Consider the following 12,540-nt stretch of genomic DNA (forward strand, 5'->3'; position numbering starts at 1 on the left):
TCTTTATTTGTGCTTGTTCAGTAGTTGCTTTAGGATTTATTGTATGCATCTTTAACTTATTGAAGTCTATCTTTAAGTAATCATGTACCACTCCACATATATAAGTATAAGAATGCTACAATAGCAGACTTCTGTTTCTCCCTCCTTCATCGTTATGCTATAATTGTATAGTATTTTATGTTTATTATGCTACATTTATATTATTTTTGCTTAACTAGTTGATTATCTTTGATAGAAATTTAAATAATAAGAAAAAAATCTTATATACCTGCCCTAGTGTTAATCTTTCCAGTACTCTAGATTCTCTTGTATATATTTATATTTCCATCTGGTTTTATTTTCCTTCTGTCTGAAGGACAACATTTCATGTAATGTGGGTCTGCTGCAGACGAATTCATTTTATCTTTGCTTTTGAGAGGTATTTTTTTTTGTTTGGTGAATAATTCTACTTTGACAATTTTGTTTTTCTTTCAATATTTCAAAGTGTGTCTTCTTACCTGGATTGTTTCTGAGAAGAAATCTGCTGCCACCTGTATCTTTGTTCATTTTTTTTTTTTTGTATGTAATGTGTCTTTTTTCCTCTGGCTGTTTTAATGGTTTTCTCTTCAGCACTGGTTTTGAACAATTTGATACATGTGCCTTGGTGTGGTTTTCTACATGTTCCTAATATCTGGGATTTGTTAACCTTCTTCAATCTATGGGTTTATAGTTTTCGTTAAATGTGCAAAAATTTCGGCCATTATTTCTTCAATTAATTTTCTTCCCCTTCTTCTCTTTTGGAGACTTATATATATATATATATATTTATATATATATATATATATATATATTATATATATATATATTGATCTTAGTGATACATCTTTTAAAAAATTTTTTTTTTCTGTATATGTTTTATTTTGGACAGTTTCTATTGTTATGTTATAGAGTTTATTACTTTTTTCTTCCATAATATCTAATCTGCCATTAATCTCATCTAGTGAGATTTCCTTCTCACACACATTGATTTTTCATTTCTAGTAGCTGGCCTTGAGTCTTTTCTATACCGTTCACCTTTCTATTTAACTTTTGGAATGAATGAAATTGATTTGTAACAATGGTTTTAATGTCCTTGTCGGCTACTAGTTTTAATATCTGTGTCTGTTATGGGTCTGATTGATGGCTTTTTCCTGTGTTCTTTGCATGCCTGATACTTTTTGATTGAATGCCAGACATTGTGAATCTCACCTTATTAGGTGTTGGATATTTTTCTTTTCTAGGGTTATTCTTAAGCTTTGTTCTGGGATGTAGACAAGTTACTTAGAAACAGGTCGATAGTTTTTGGGTCTTGTTTTTCAGATTTGGTAGGTGAACTGGAGCAGTGCTTACTCTAGGACTAATTCTTCTCCACTACTGAGGAAAGATCGATTTGTATACTTTACTGAGGGCCCTGTGAATCTCGAGGATTTACAATCTGGCTCTTGGAAATAGACACTATTCCCAGCCTTGGGTGAGTGCCAGGCACTGTGACCTCCTGATCCTTTCAGGTGGTTATTTTCCTGGACTTCACATGCATAAGCTGATCAGAACTAAGTTGAATGTCAGAGGGGAACACTGTAGATCCTGGCATTCGCTCTGTGTGTAGCTGTCTCCTATTTGATGCTTTATCCTTCAAATACTAGCTGCCTTGACTCCCCTCAATTCCATCTTCACAACTCGTGGAATATACCAGATTTGATCTGAGTTACCCTTTGCTCCCCTGTGGACTGCAAACTCTTTCGAGGAAGTAAGCTTGGACAATTTTAAGGCTTGTTTTATTTGTTCCCCATATTTTGATAATAATTGCCCTTTATTTTCCTATATCCAAGGGCTCATAGACCATTATTTCATATATTTTGTCAAGTTTTTTTATTGTTTTAGGTGAGAAGGAAATTTGAATGCCTTTAGTCCATCTTGACTAGGTTATCTTTGTTTGAAATTATATTTCCCACATTCTTCTAGAATATATGATTCTTAGGCTAGAATTAAGTCTAATTACCCAATCTTCTTATATTGTTTTAACAATCTTTTTTACTTTTTTTCGTTTATTTTTTCTCAATAGCATGATTGCAACTTGCTAAAGCAAAGTGATTTTTCTGAATAATAAGCTGATAGTTCTGTAAGCTTTTTCTCTACCTCATTCCACAAATCATTATCCTTAACCACTGGCGAATTTTAATACTGATCTGTAAAAATGTCCTTGGCAAAACATGTCCTGCCATCTTTGCCTCTATTTCAGCTCATTGTATCATATGATGTTTTATTACAGGTGGAATATATGTGCAAATTGTGATCAAGAAGGTTAAGAACAATATTTACAAATTTATCGAGTAATTAGAAATAATATATCTATTATTTCGTACTTTGAATAATGTTACTACTATCCTCATGATAGTGGTGAATTTATATTTGATTCTTTCCCATTCTTCTCCATCATCTTGATATCTGATGTCAAATTATATCAACTATGTCTTTACAAAATTATTCTCATCTGTTACTCCGCTGCACTTCTGCTTCCTAGTTTAGGCTCTTATAAAATGTCACTTGAATTGCCCTAACAGTCTCTCCTCTCAACAACATGTATACACTAAACAAGTCTTCAAATATGAATTGAATATGTTCTTGTTCCAAGAAGTGTTGAGAGCTGGCTCGGGATGAACCAATCATACTAAACCAAGACTTTAATGTTTGCCCCTCCTGTTAAAAATCCCTTCACGAATTCCATCCTCTAAGAAAACGAAATTCAAATGCCTTTGTGTGACAGTCATAAGATCTTATACAACGTACCTTTTTGGTTAAATCAAACAGCTTTTTGTTCTCTCTGTACATCAAATATTCTCTTTGCTTTCTTAAACTTTAATAGAATGTGCATTCTTTTTTTTTTTTTCACTTCCAAGGTCTAACTCAAAAGCCTCTTTCCCACGCAGCCTCATTTGATCCTCTCCAGATTGGAAGTTTTATTCTCTTACGGCTACTCCCACTTTTTACTTTATCCTTTTTTATTTATGTATCTATCTTATCTCCTTTATTGACTATACAACAGTTTGAGGGCAAGGTAGGCATAAGGCTTATTCCTCTGTTTTCTACTCTGCTTTGCACTGAATAACTGGTTTTCAACAAAAGCCTGAGAATGATAAGTAAAGGGGCACAAAGAGTCACTTAAACCAATTTTATCCAAATAATTCTAAATGAGCAAAAAATTTCAGGAATGTTAGGTCTGGTGCCTACTGGTGACCATGGGAGGAAATATAACTCATGGCGCATTGGGTTGAGCAGGAAAGAGTATCTTTTTGAGATTTTTTTTTTTTTTTGATGGTTTTCTTTTAGGTCAAAGAAGATTAGTATATTAACAATTCAACACTAAAGCTTGACTGGCAAAACACAAAGGTGCTTGGTATAGTGGTACTATAATCCAGTTTAGTGATCTTCTTAACTTTATTTTTCTAAAACTATCATTCTGGAAGTTGAACTAAGACCAAGATAGTTTGATAACAAATGGAGACACTTGCTTGGCACATTCACATGTAGAATATATTTCATTTCTTTTAAATAAGGGTTACTGGTTCCATGAGGTCACGGAAGTGAGAAATACTGAAAATATTTTAGAAAACTTAAAATTTCACTTAACTGATAAACTCTGAGCTCTTCCACTTTCTGTGTCCTTGAGTAAGTAACTTAACCTAAGTCTTAGTTTTCTCATCTATAAAATAGGGATATTAACACTCTATAGTGTTGTAGGAGTAAATTAGTTATTTTTAGTAAACTTCTTCGCATAGTAGTTTTTGTTATGATAATCAGCATTGTATAAGTTTTAACTATTATATATACCATGACTTACAAGAGTAGTTACATTTGCCTTTTCATTTCTTTGTTTGGTTGTAGGCTACATGCATGAGACACCTTATCTCTACTATTTAATATACTGTTTAGATGTTGAAATTGCTCAAATGATTTTTGTTTATTAAATGAGTACATCAAGGCCTTCCGTGGTGCTTAGTAACTATTAAAACCTTGTCATGGGAAGGGTTTAGACTGGAAAGCATTCCATGATGGCAAGTGATATTAAATATTGAAATGAGAGGAAAAGACAGGGGTGAATCTTTTCATTGAAGTCTTTGGGATTAAGATAGTAGTTTACTTGTCTGAGACATCATAGAATCCTGCTAGAACAGTAGAGAAGAGTAAAGGGCAGATGAAGTCATTTCTATTTCTTGATTTAACACTGCAAATAACAATGGTCCAATAGTATAGACAATGCCTCTTAGCATATTATTTATATTCAAGCTGTCTACTTCAGAGAATATTAATTAAATAACCTTAGGGGCATGACATTTGCTAAATTCCTCCAACCCAATATTTTAAATTGTAAGCTACTACTTAACTTCAACACCTGAAATATAAAACAAGAACTGACAAAAATATGTGGAAAGCTATATTTGTAAATGGGTCCCTAAAGTGCTGAGAAGCTCCCTGTCTAAGTCAGTTAGTGCTGCTATACCAGATTACCCTAAACTTGGAGGGCTAAACAACAAATGTTTATTTCTTACAGTTGTGGAGCCTGGAAATCCATAATCAAAGTGTTGGCAGATCCTGCATCTAGCAAGGGCCCTCTTCCTGGTTTGCAGATGGCTGCCTTCTTGCTGTATCCTCATATGGTGGAGAGCAGAGAGAAGGGCCAAGCTCTCTGGTATCTCATCTTATAAGGACACTAATCCCATCATGAGGCCTCCACTCTCATGACCTAATTACCTTCCAAAGGTCCAACCTCCTAATACCCTCCCATTATGGAGGCTAGGGGTTCAACATATGAATTTTGGGGGGGGTCACATACATTCAGTCCATAACACCACCTTATTTCCAAATATACTCTTCTTCTGCTTGTCATGATGCCTAAAACTCCATTGTTAAAAATCCATTTTGTTTGAACAACATACTTGACTGGAATTATCTACCCACTTTGACTTGCTATTATCACAAACAGGGCAACATTAAGTCTTAGAACTATTCAGTCCTTAGACGTCTTGTCTTAGTCTGTTCTCACACTGCTATAAAGAAATAACTGAGACTGGGTAATTTACGAAGAAAAAGGGTTTAATTGGCTCATCGTTCTGCAGGCTGTACAAGAAGCATGGTAGCATCTGCCCAGCTTCAGTCATGGCAGAAGGCGAAGGGGAAGTTGGCACTTCACATGCCAGAGCAGGAGGAAGAGAGGAATGAAGAGAGGTGCTCCACACCTTTTTTTGTGTGTGCCCATTGTTGGATAATGCTACACCTTTTAAACAACCAGATTTCGTGAGAACTCCATCACCAGACAGCGCTAGGGGGGTGGTGCTAGACCATTAGAAACTGCCCCCATGACCCAGTGACTTCCCACCAGGTCCCTCCTCCAACACTGGGGATTACAATTAGAGATGAGATGTGGGTGGGGACACTGAGCCAAACTATTTCACATCTTTTCTTTTTTTTTTTTTCTTTTTTTTTTATTATACTTTAGGGTTTTAGGGTACATGTGCACAATGTGCAGGTTTGTTACATATGTATCCATGTGCCATGTTGATTTCCTGCACCTATTAACTCGTCATTTAGCATTAGGTGTATCTCCTAATGCTGTCCCTTCCCCCTCCCCCCACCCCACAACAGTCCCCGGAGTGTGATGTTCCCCTTCCTGTGTCCATGAGTTCTCATTGTTCAATTCCCACCTATGAGTGAGAACATGCGGTGTTTGGTTTTTTGTCCTTGCGATAGTTTACTGAGAATGATGTTTTCCAGTTTCATCCATGTCCCTACAAAGGACACGAACTCATCATTTTTTATGGCTGCATAGTATTCCATGGTGTATATGTGCCACATTTTCTTAATCCAGTCTATCGTTGTTGGACATTTGGGTTGGTTCCAACTCTTTGCTATTGTGAATAGTGCCGCAATAAACATACGTGTGCATGTGTCTTTATAGCAGCATGATTTATAGTCCTTTGGGTATATACCCAGTAATGAGATGGCTGGGTCAAATGGTATTTCTAGTTCGAGATCCCTGAGGAATCGCCACACTGACTTCCACAATGGTTGAACTAGTTTACAGTCCCACCAACAGTGTAAAAGTGTTCCTATTTCTCCACATCCTCTCCAGCACCTGTTGTTTCCTGATTTTTTAATGATGGCCATTCTAACTGGTGTGAGATGGTATCTCACTGTGGTTTTGATTTGCATTTCTCTGATGGCCAGTGATGATGAGCATTTCTTCATGTGTTTTTTGGCTGCATAAATGTCTTCTTTTGAGAAGTGTCTGTTCATGTCCTCTGCCCACTTTTTGATGGGGTTGTTTGTTTTTTTCTTGTAAATTTGTTTGAGTTCATTGTAGATTCTGGATATTAGCCCTTTGTCAGATGAGTAGGTTGCAAAAATTTTCTCCCATTCTGTAGGTTGCCTGTTCACTCTGATGATAGTTTCTTTTGCTGTGCAGAAGCTCTTTAGTTTAATGAGATCCCATTTGTCGATTTTGGCTTTTGTTGCCATTGCTTTTGGTGTTTTAGACATCAAGTCCTTGCCCACGCCTATGTCCTGAATGGTATTGCCTAGGTTTTCTTGTAGGATTTTAATGGTTTTAGGTCTAACATATAAGTCTTTAATCCATCTTGAATTAATTTTTGTATAAGCTGTAAGGAAGGGATCCAGTTGCAGCTTTCTACATATGGCTAGCCAGTTTTCCCAGCACCATTTATTAAATAGGGAATCCTTTCCCCATTTCTTGTTTTTGTCAGATTTGTCAAAGATCAGATAGTTGTAGCTATGCGGCATCATTTCTGAGGGCTCTGTTCTGTTCCATTGATCTATGTCTCTGTTGTGGTACCAGTATCATGCTGTTTTGGTTACTGTAGCCTTGTAGTATAGTTTAAAGTCAGGTAGCGTGATGCCTCCAGCTTTGTTCTTTTGGCTTAGGATTGACTTGGCGATGCGGGCTCTTTTTTGGTTCCATATGAACTTTAAAGTAGTTTTTTCCAATTCTGTGAAGAAAGTCACTGGTAGCTTGATGGGGATGGCATTGAATCTATAAATTACCTTGGGCAGTATGGCCATTTTCACGATATTGATTCTTCCAACCCATGAGCATGGAATGTTCTTCCATTTGTTTGTATCCTCTTTTATTTCATTGAGCAGTGGTTTGTAGTTCTCCTTGAAGAGGTCCTTCACATCCCTCGTAAGTTGGATTCCTAGGTATTTTATTCTCTTTGAAGCAATTGTGAATGGGAGTTCACTCATGATTTGGCTCTCTGTTTGTCTGTTATTCACATCTTTTCTTGACAGTGAGAGAGGGGAAGAGTGTGGATATAAAGTGCTAATTTTAAATTAAATGAGGAGGAGTTGAATACTTTTTGGGTAGAGTACACAGGACCTTTTATGAGGGAAGGCCACAGTGATTCCTCTAAGAGTGGCTTGAGTGTCTGAGGTGCAGGATTGGAGGCAGGTAAAAAGTAGGAGAAAGAAGGTACTGAAGTGGGACATCTCTGACTTGCTACTATTTTTTAAAGCCAGGTCTCATTTAAATTGAAGGTATTGCATTAGATACAGTGCTTCTCAGCCCACGCTGTACTCTGACCTTACACATCCACCCTGGTGAGAAGGAATGGAGAAGAGGAGTTCGGGTGGAATGAAGACCTGGATCACAACTACTGTCACAGTAGAAGAAGCACTTGTGAGTCCTCCTTATTTTTGCAGACTTTTGTCTTTCTTGTCTGTGGTTGGGGGTTGAGATCCTGAGCTATGTCCTATCCAAGGTCCCTCCAGCTAGAACATGCTCGGATTCTATAAATTGTTTTCTGCATAATATTCTTCCATGTAGATGCTAAAGTTCATCAATTTAAAATTTATGACTACAAATCTTTTCAGTAACTTCACACCACCATACAGGTGCATGTGTATGTGATGTGATAAATTGAGTCAATTATAAGCACAATTCTGGGAAAACAAAGACAAGCAAAATTTAGTGCATCTTCCTCACTTATCTCTTTATTTCAAGTTCTAGAAGCTTTAGGGTCTGAATTATCTACATGAATTGTCCCAGCATGCCCCCCTTCAATTTCTGTATGGAGATAGCTCAAATTATGGCCAATATTACCGCTGCCCCCAATCTCTTTTTGGCTTTGAGATAATAAACATCTTTTAACAACTTAAAAAAATTGAGATGCCCTTTTCACTTTGACCATACAGATGGAAAAATTGTAAATAACAGATCCTTGACACTCTTCAGAAATAAAATGTGATGAAGAGTTCAGTTGTCTGATTAAATTCTCCCCATAAAATCTCACCTAGCCTATTCTTACCCCAGGGATAAGGACTGTGCACACAATGGACATTATTTTTCTTTTGAACATACTCGTATCTTGTCAAGATGTCATCAATACAAATACTTTGACATTTTTAGTGCGATGATTGGAAAGCAGGTTGAATTTTTCAATCCTCCCAGCCAATATAAGTCAGTCTGAGATACTTAATTTCTATTTGAGATCCTTCATTTCTATTATAAACAGATCCCACAGTGGGAGATAAATTTCATGGTAACAGTTTGGACTTTTTTATGAACCATCTGCAAGTTTTCTGCAAACAACATGTTTTATGGGAGCTCAACGCAATGTTCACCCATCAAGGCCTGACAGTAAGAGGAGGATGGATGAGGCCTTATCTCAGGCACACACGTAACCTTCCCTGTCCCCTGGCCTGACCTCCCTCTGCACTCATTTATGAAAATGATTCATCTTTAAAGAGCTTCCTTGCTCTGCCTGCAGGCTGTAGATCTTTTTGCACTGAACTTGTGTAGGCTGAGGTTATAAACTTCGGTTTGTAAGCCATTTGGAGGGGCTTAATTTTGAATATTGGAAAAAGAAAGTACAATACATGTACTTCCTTAAAGGAACAGCCTCGTCCTGGGACTCTCTTCTACAGAAAGATGGTCCCAAGAGATCTATTGAAAAAAACATCATTAGGATTCAACTTGTATTTATTTTGCTAAAGTCTTGCCTCAGCACATTTAAATAGAGAGTGGGCAAGTAGTGCTAACATTGGGCTGACATTATCATGCCGTTCTCTCCCCATATCAAGAAAGCGGCTTTGGAGCACACATTTCATATTGGCGGAGGGCACTGCAAAGGGTCTTATTTGTGTCAAGTCTGGTGGAAATCACTAGGTTTCTCTAGAATATTCCTTTGAACTAAAAAGCCTTAGGGAGTAAGGGATATTAACTAGAAATAAGGAGAATAAGATCTCAGCAAAAGTAGACATAGGAAAAGGGAGAAGAAGATGATATGAATTGGGTCATTTATTTAGGCTAAATCTGTGAGTTGTAAGAGCCAGTATTTTCATAGTACTTGTGTGTGGGATCTCACATTGGAAATATGGCAAAAAGTAAATATGTGCAAGAGTTTGAAGTTAAGAAAGAGAAGATAGAATAGGTTCATAGCATGGTTTTTAAAATTCAATTTTTTTGTGTAACATGATTTAAATAGGAATGAGATATCCTAGACCTGACATCTAGATACCTAGAGTGCCAACCATTTTCTGTGTAGGGATAGATATTCACTTCTTTTAGGGCTTTGCAGGTTTTATGATCTCTGTCACAACTACTCAGCTCTGCCAATGTAGCACTGAAATAGATGTAGTCAGTATGCTTGGACATGGGTGTTTTCCAATGAAACTTCATTTATGATGCCATGAGGCAGCCTGGATTTGGCCTGTGGGCCACAGTTTACCCATCCCAGTCTTAGGTTACTCTGGCCTCACACCAAGCCTCAACTAGACCTGTGCCTGCTTCCATGTTCCCAGACTGATAGCAATGACAAAAGTGTAGCCATAACTAAAGAGTGGCATTTTGCTACTTAACAGTCGTCAAAATGAGTCCCATGGAAGCAGCCTGTGTTCTGCAAGGTGGCAATTGGTGTTCCTCGAAAAATGTGTCTGTGGTTAAGGAAATTTGGTAAATACGGGTGAGACTTCTTGGACTTAAAATCTTTAAAATGCATTGAGAATGTCAAAGAGAAGATGAAGGAGGCAACATTTCCCAAACCTGTTCATTCGTAGAAGCTTCTTGTACTTCTGCCTCTTACCATCTTCAGAACACATCCCTGGGTATGTTCCCCAGGGAGATTAGAGTCTCTGATGTTGTCTACTCTGCCCCGTGACAACAACTGGATTATGTGATGCCTGAAACCAGATGTCTGCCCTACACAAGCTGGCTTCAGACACTCTCCCAAACTCCAAAAACCATTCAGGTAGAATTTTTCCTTTGTCTCTTATCCTGATAGCTATTTTTCTTATGCCAGCTTGGCTTTCCCTAATAGGTATTAGTGGAGCATGACTATGTGCTCACTGGCCTTCCAGATGACTACAAAATAGCAGTAGTAGAAATGAGCTCTTCCTACATTCCATTTATTGGAATAATTACAAAGATTCCTGTAGGGACTTACCCCCTGGCAATCCATAATGATGTGAAGCCCTACTCCAAGAAAGTTATGTCCTAACATCTTACTTGAAGGAGAGTTTTCTTGTGCTCATAGACAGCAATGATGAAACTTGGTGGCTGTGGGAATTCATAGAGGATGCTGGCTGTTCTCTGGCATAATGTTGCATGTGATGGAGTGCTGAGGAATTCAGCTTGTCTCTGCTGAACACCCTTCATATCCATGGCACAGGGCAAAGTGCTGTTGAAATTAGTGTAATTAATAAGGTATTGTTCTTGTCTTTGAGGAAATTCGAATTATGCAGGGATTAAAGGAGTATAGTAGTAAAATTGTTTCAAATTGTGAAATCCAGAAAGGACATGGTTTCCTCAGGAGTAAGGGATGGTAATCTGTGTGGTTTCTGGATTCCACAATCTTGCTTCAATCAGAGTAGCTCTGATGTTATCTATTTTATGTACTAGAAAAATAACAGGTGTTGGAGTCAGACACACTCTTCTATTTACTATGGTGCTGCTTAATCCTTCTGAGCTTGTTTGCTTATCTATTTAAAGTGAATAACACCCAGGCTTCACAGATTTGTTGTGAAGATGAAATAAATGAATGTACATGAAGTGCCCAGCCCAGTTCCTGGCACACAGTAGCACCTCAGTAAAGGCCAGCCGGGACAATAGAGTAGACCGTGGTGACAGCCACAAGAAAACCACGGAGTGCTTTCCATTTCATCTCATAAACAGTTGGACTGAAAATATTTGTTGGGAAAAAATATTGAATAAAATACAAAGGAATGAATGAGAGAAAGGATTGGTGACATCTGGCTGGGGGAATCTCAGACGGCCCTGCAGGAGGGGAAACATTTAGGTTGCACTTTTACTCCAGGTCCTGAGGACAGAGGGTTTCTTGCAACCAGGTGACTTAGTGCAGGGATGAAAGAGGTAGCCTGGGCCACGCAGATGCCTCAGAATCTTTGAGAAGTCGTCTTTAGTGTGACCAGGTGATATTAGGAAAAGACTTTCCTAGAGAAACATAGAATATAGGAGAATAAAAGAATGGGAGGGTGGAAGGATGTGGAGAGAGCAAAAGAGGGACACACACACACACACATACACACGCGGACACACACACACATACACACGCACGCACACACACACACAGAAGCTATAGTTCTAAAACAACAGAACAGCTGTATGGACGACAATCCTAATTTTATGATTTAATTTTCCTTCTAAGCAAGCACAGTGGGTTTTCTCTGATTCTTTACTCTGTAAATATAATAAATAGGTCTGTAACTATATTTTGCAGTCATTGATTTTTTTCCCTCAAAATAGACGATTTAGAATAGTTTTGAATTTAGGGACTAAGTTTATCCCAAATCCTCAATACCCCAAATACTAATTGAATGGGAGACAGTTGTGTTTACCATTTGCGAGAGAAAAAAATTCAAATACCATTATATTGGATGCTATAGATGGGTAGAGGCAAAATTTGGGGAGAAAGAATAAGGTTAAGAGTGTCCTCAGGTTCTAAACAGAGGCAAGGGAATTGCTAGCATTCAATGTTTCCTCATCTGAGAAATAGAAAAGACATTCTGTAATCTTCTTTCAAGTCTTTACTAGCATGAATCATGCCTCCCTCTTTCCAATACCTACACAGTGGATTTGATTAAGGGCTGTAGCTTTTTCTCTATGGTTTCTTCTGTGAAACTGATAGTCTTATGGCAATATTGCGAATTGAAGCAAAATCACAACTACAACCTGAATTTTGTTGGATTGTATTCCTATTTCCTTAAAAAATCCCTGCACCAATTACCTCCTCTCCCCTTCCCCACTTGCCCCCCATAACGAGAAGTTCCTGGGGACATTGCATCTGCACACACAACATAACTCATCTGTGTCCCTTCCCTTGGAGTCAGGAGATTGGTTACTTTAATTCAGCTTCAGTCTGTCCCTTGGCTGGGCACATCTTGCTCACTGGGTCTCTGGCACTGCTACAGTTACGATCTACAGCTACAGACCTCACCAGTGAACACCCTGGCCCTCTTAAAAATTTTATTTATAAACTCTGAACTTAACCATCA

General features: G+C 37.9%; 1 pseudogene; it reads right to left on the bottom strand.

The window, feature by feature from the left end:
* LOC116474508 (keratin, type II cytoskeletal 8-like) overlaps positions 1 to 10,690 on the bottom strand; it is a 44,587-nt pseudogene extending 33,897 nt beyond the window's left edge.
* Positions 10,691 to 12,540: the final 1,850 nt, after the last annotated feature.

This window comes from Hylobates moloch, unplaced genomic scaffold (assembly GCF_009828535.3).
Source record: "Hylobates moloch isolate HMO894 unplaced genomic scaffold, HMol_V3 SCAFFOLD_2, whole genome shotgun sequence".
In the NCBI taxonomy this organism is placed as follows: Eukaryota; Metazoa; Chordata; class Mammalia; order Primates; family Hylobatidae; genus Hylobates; species Hylobates moloch.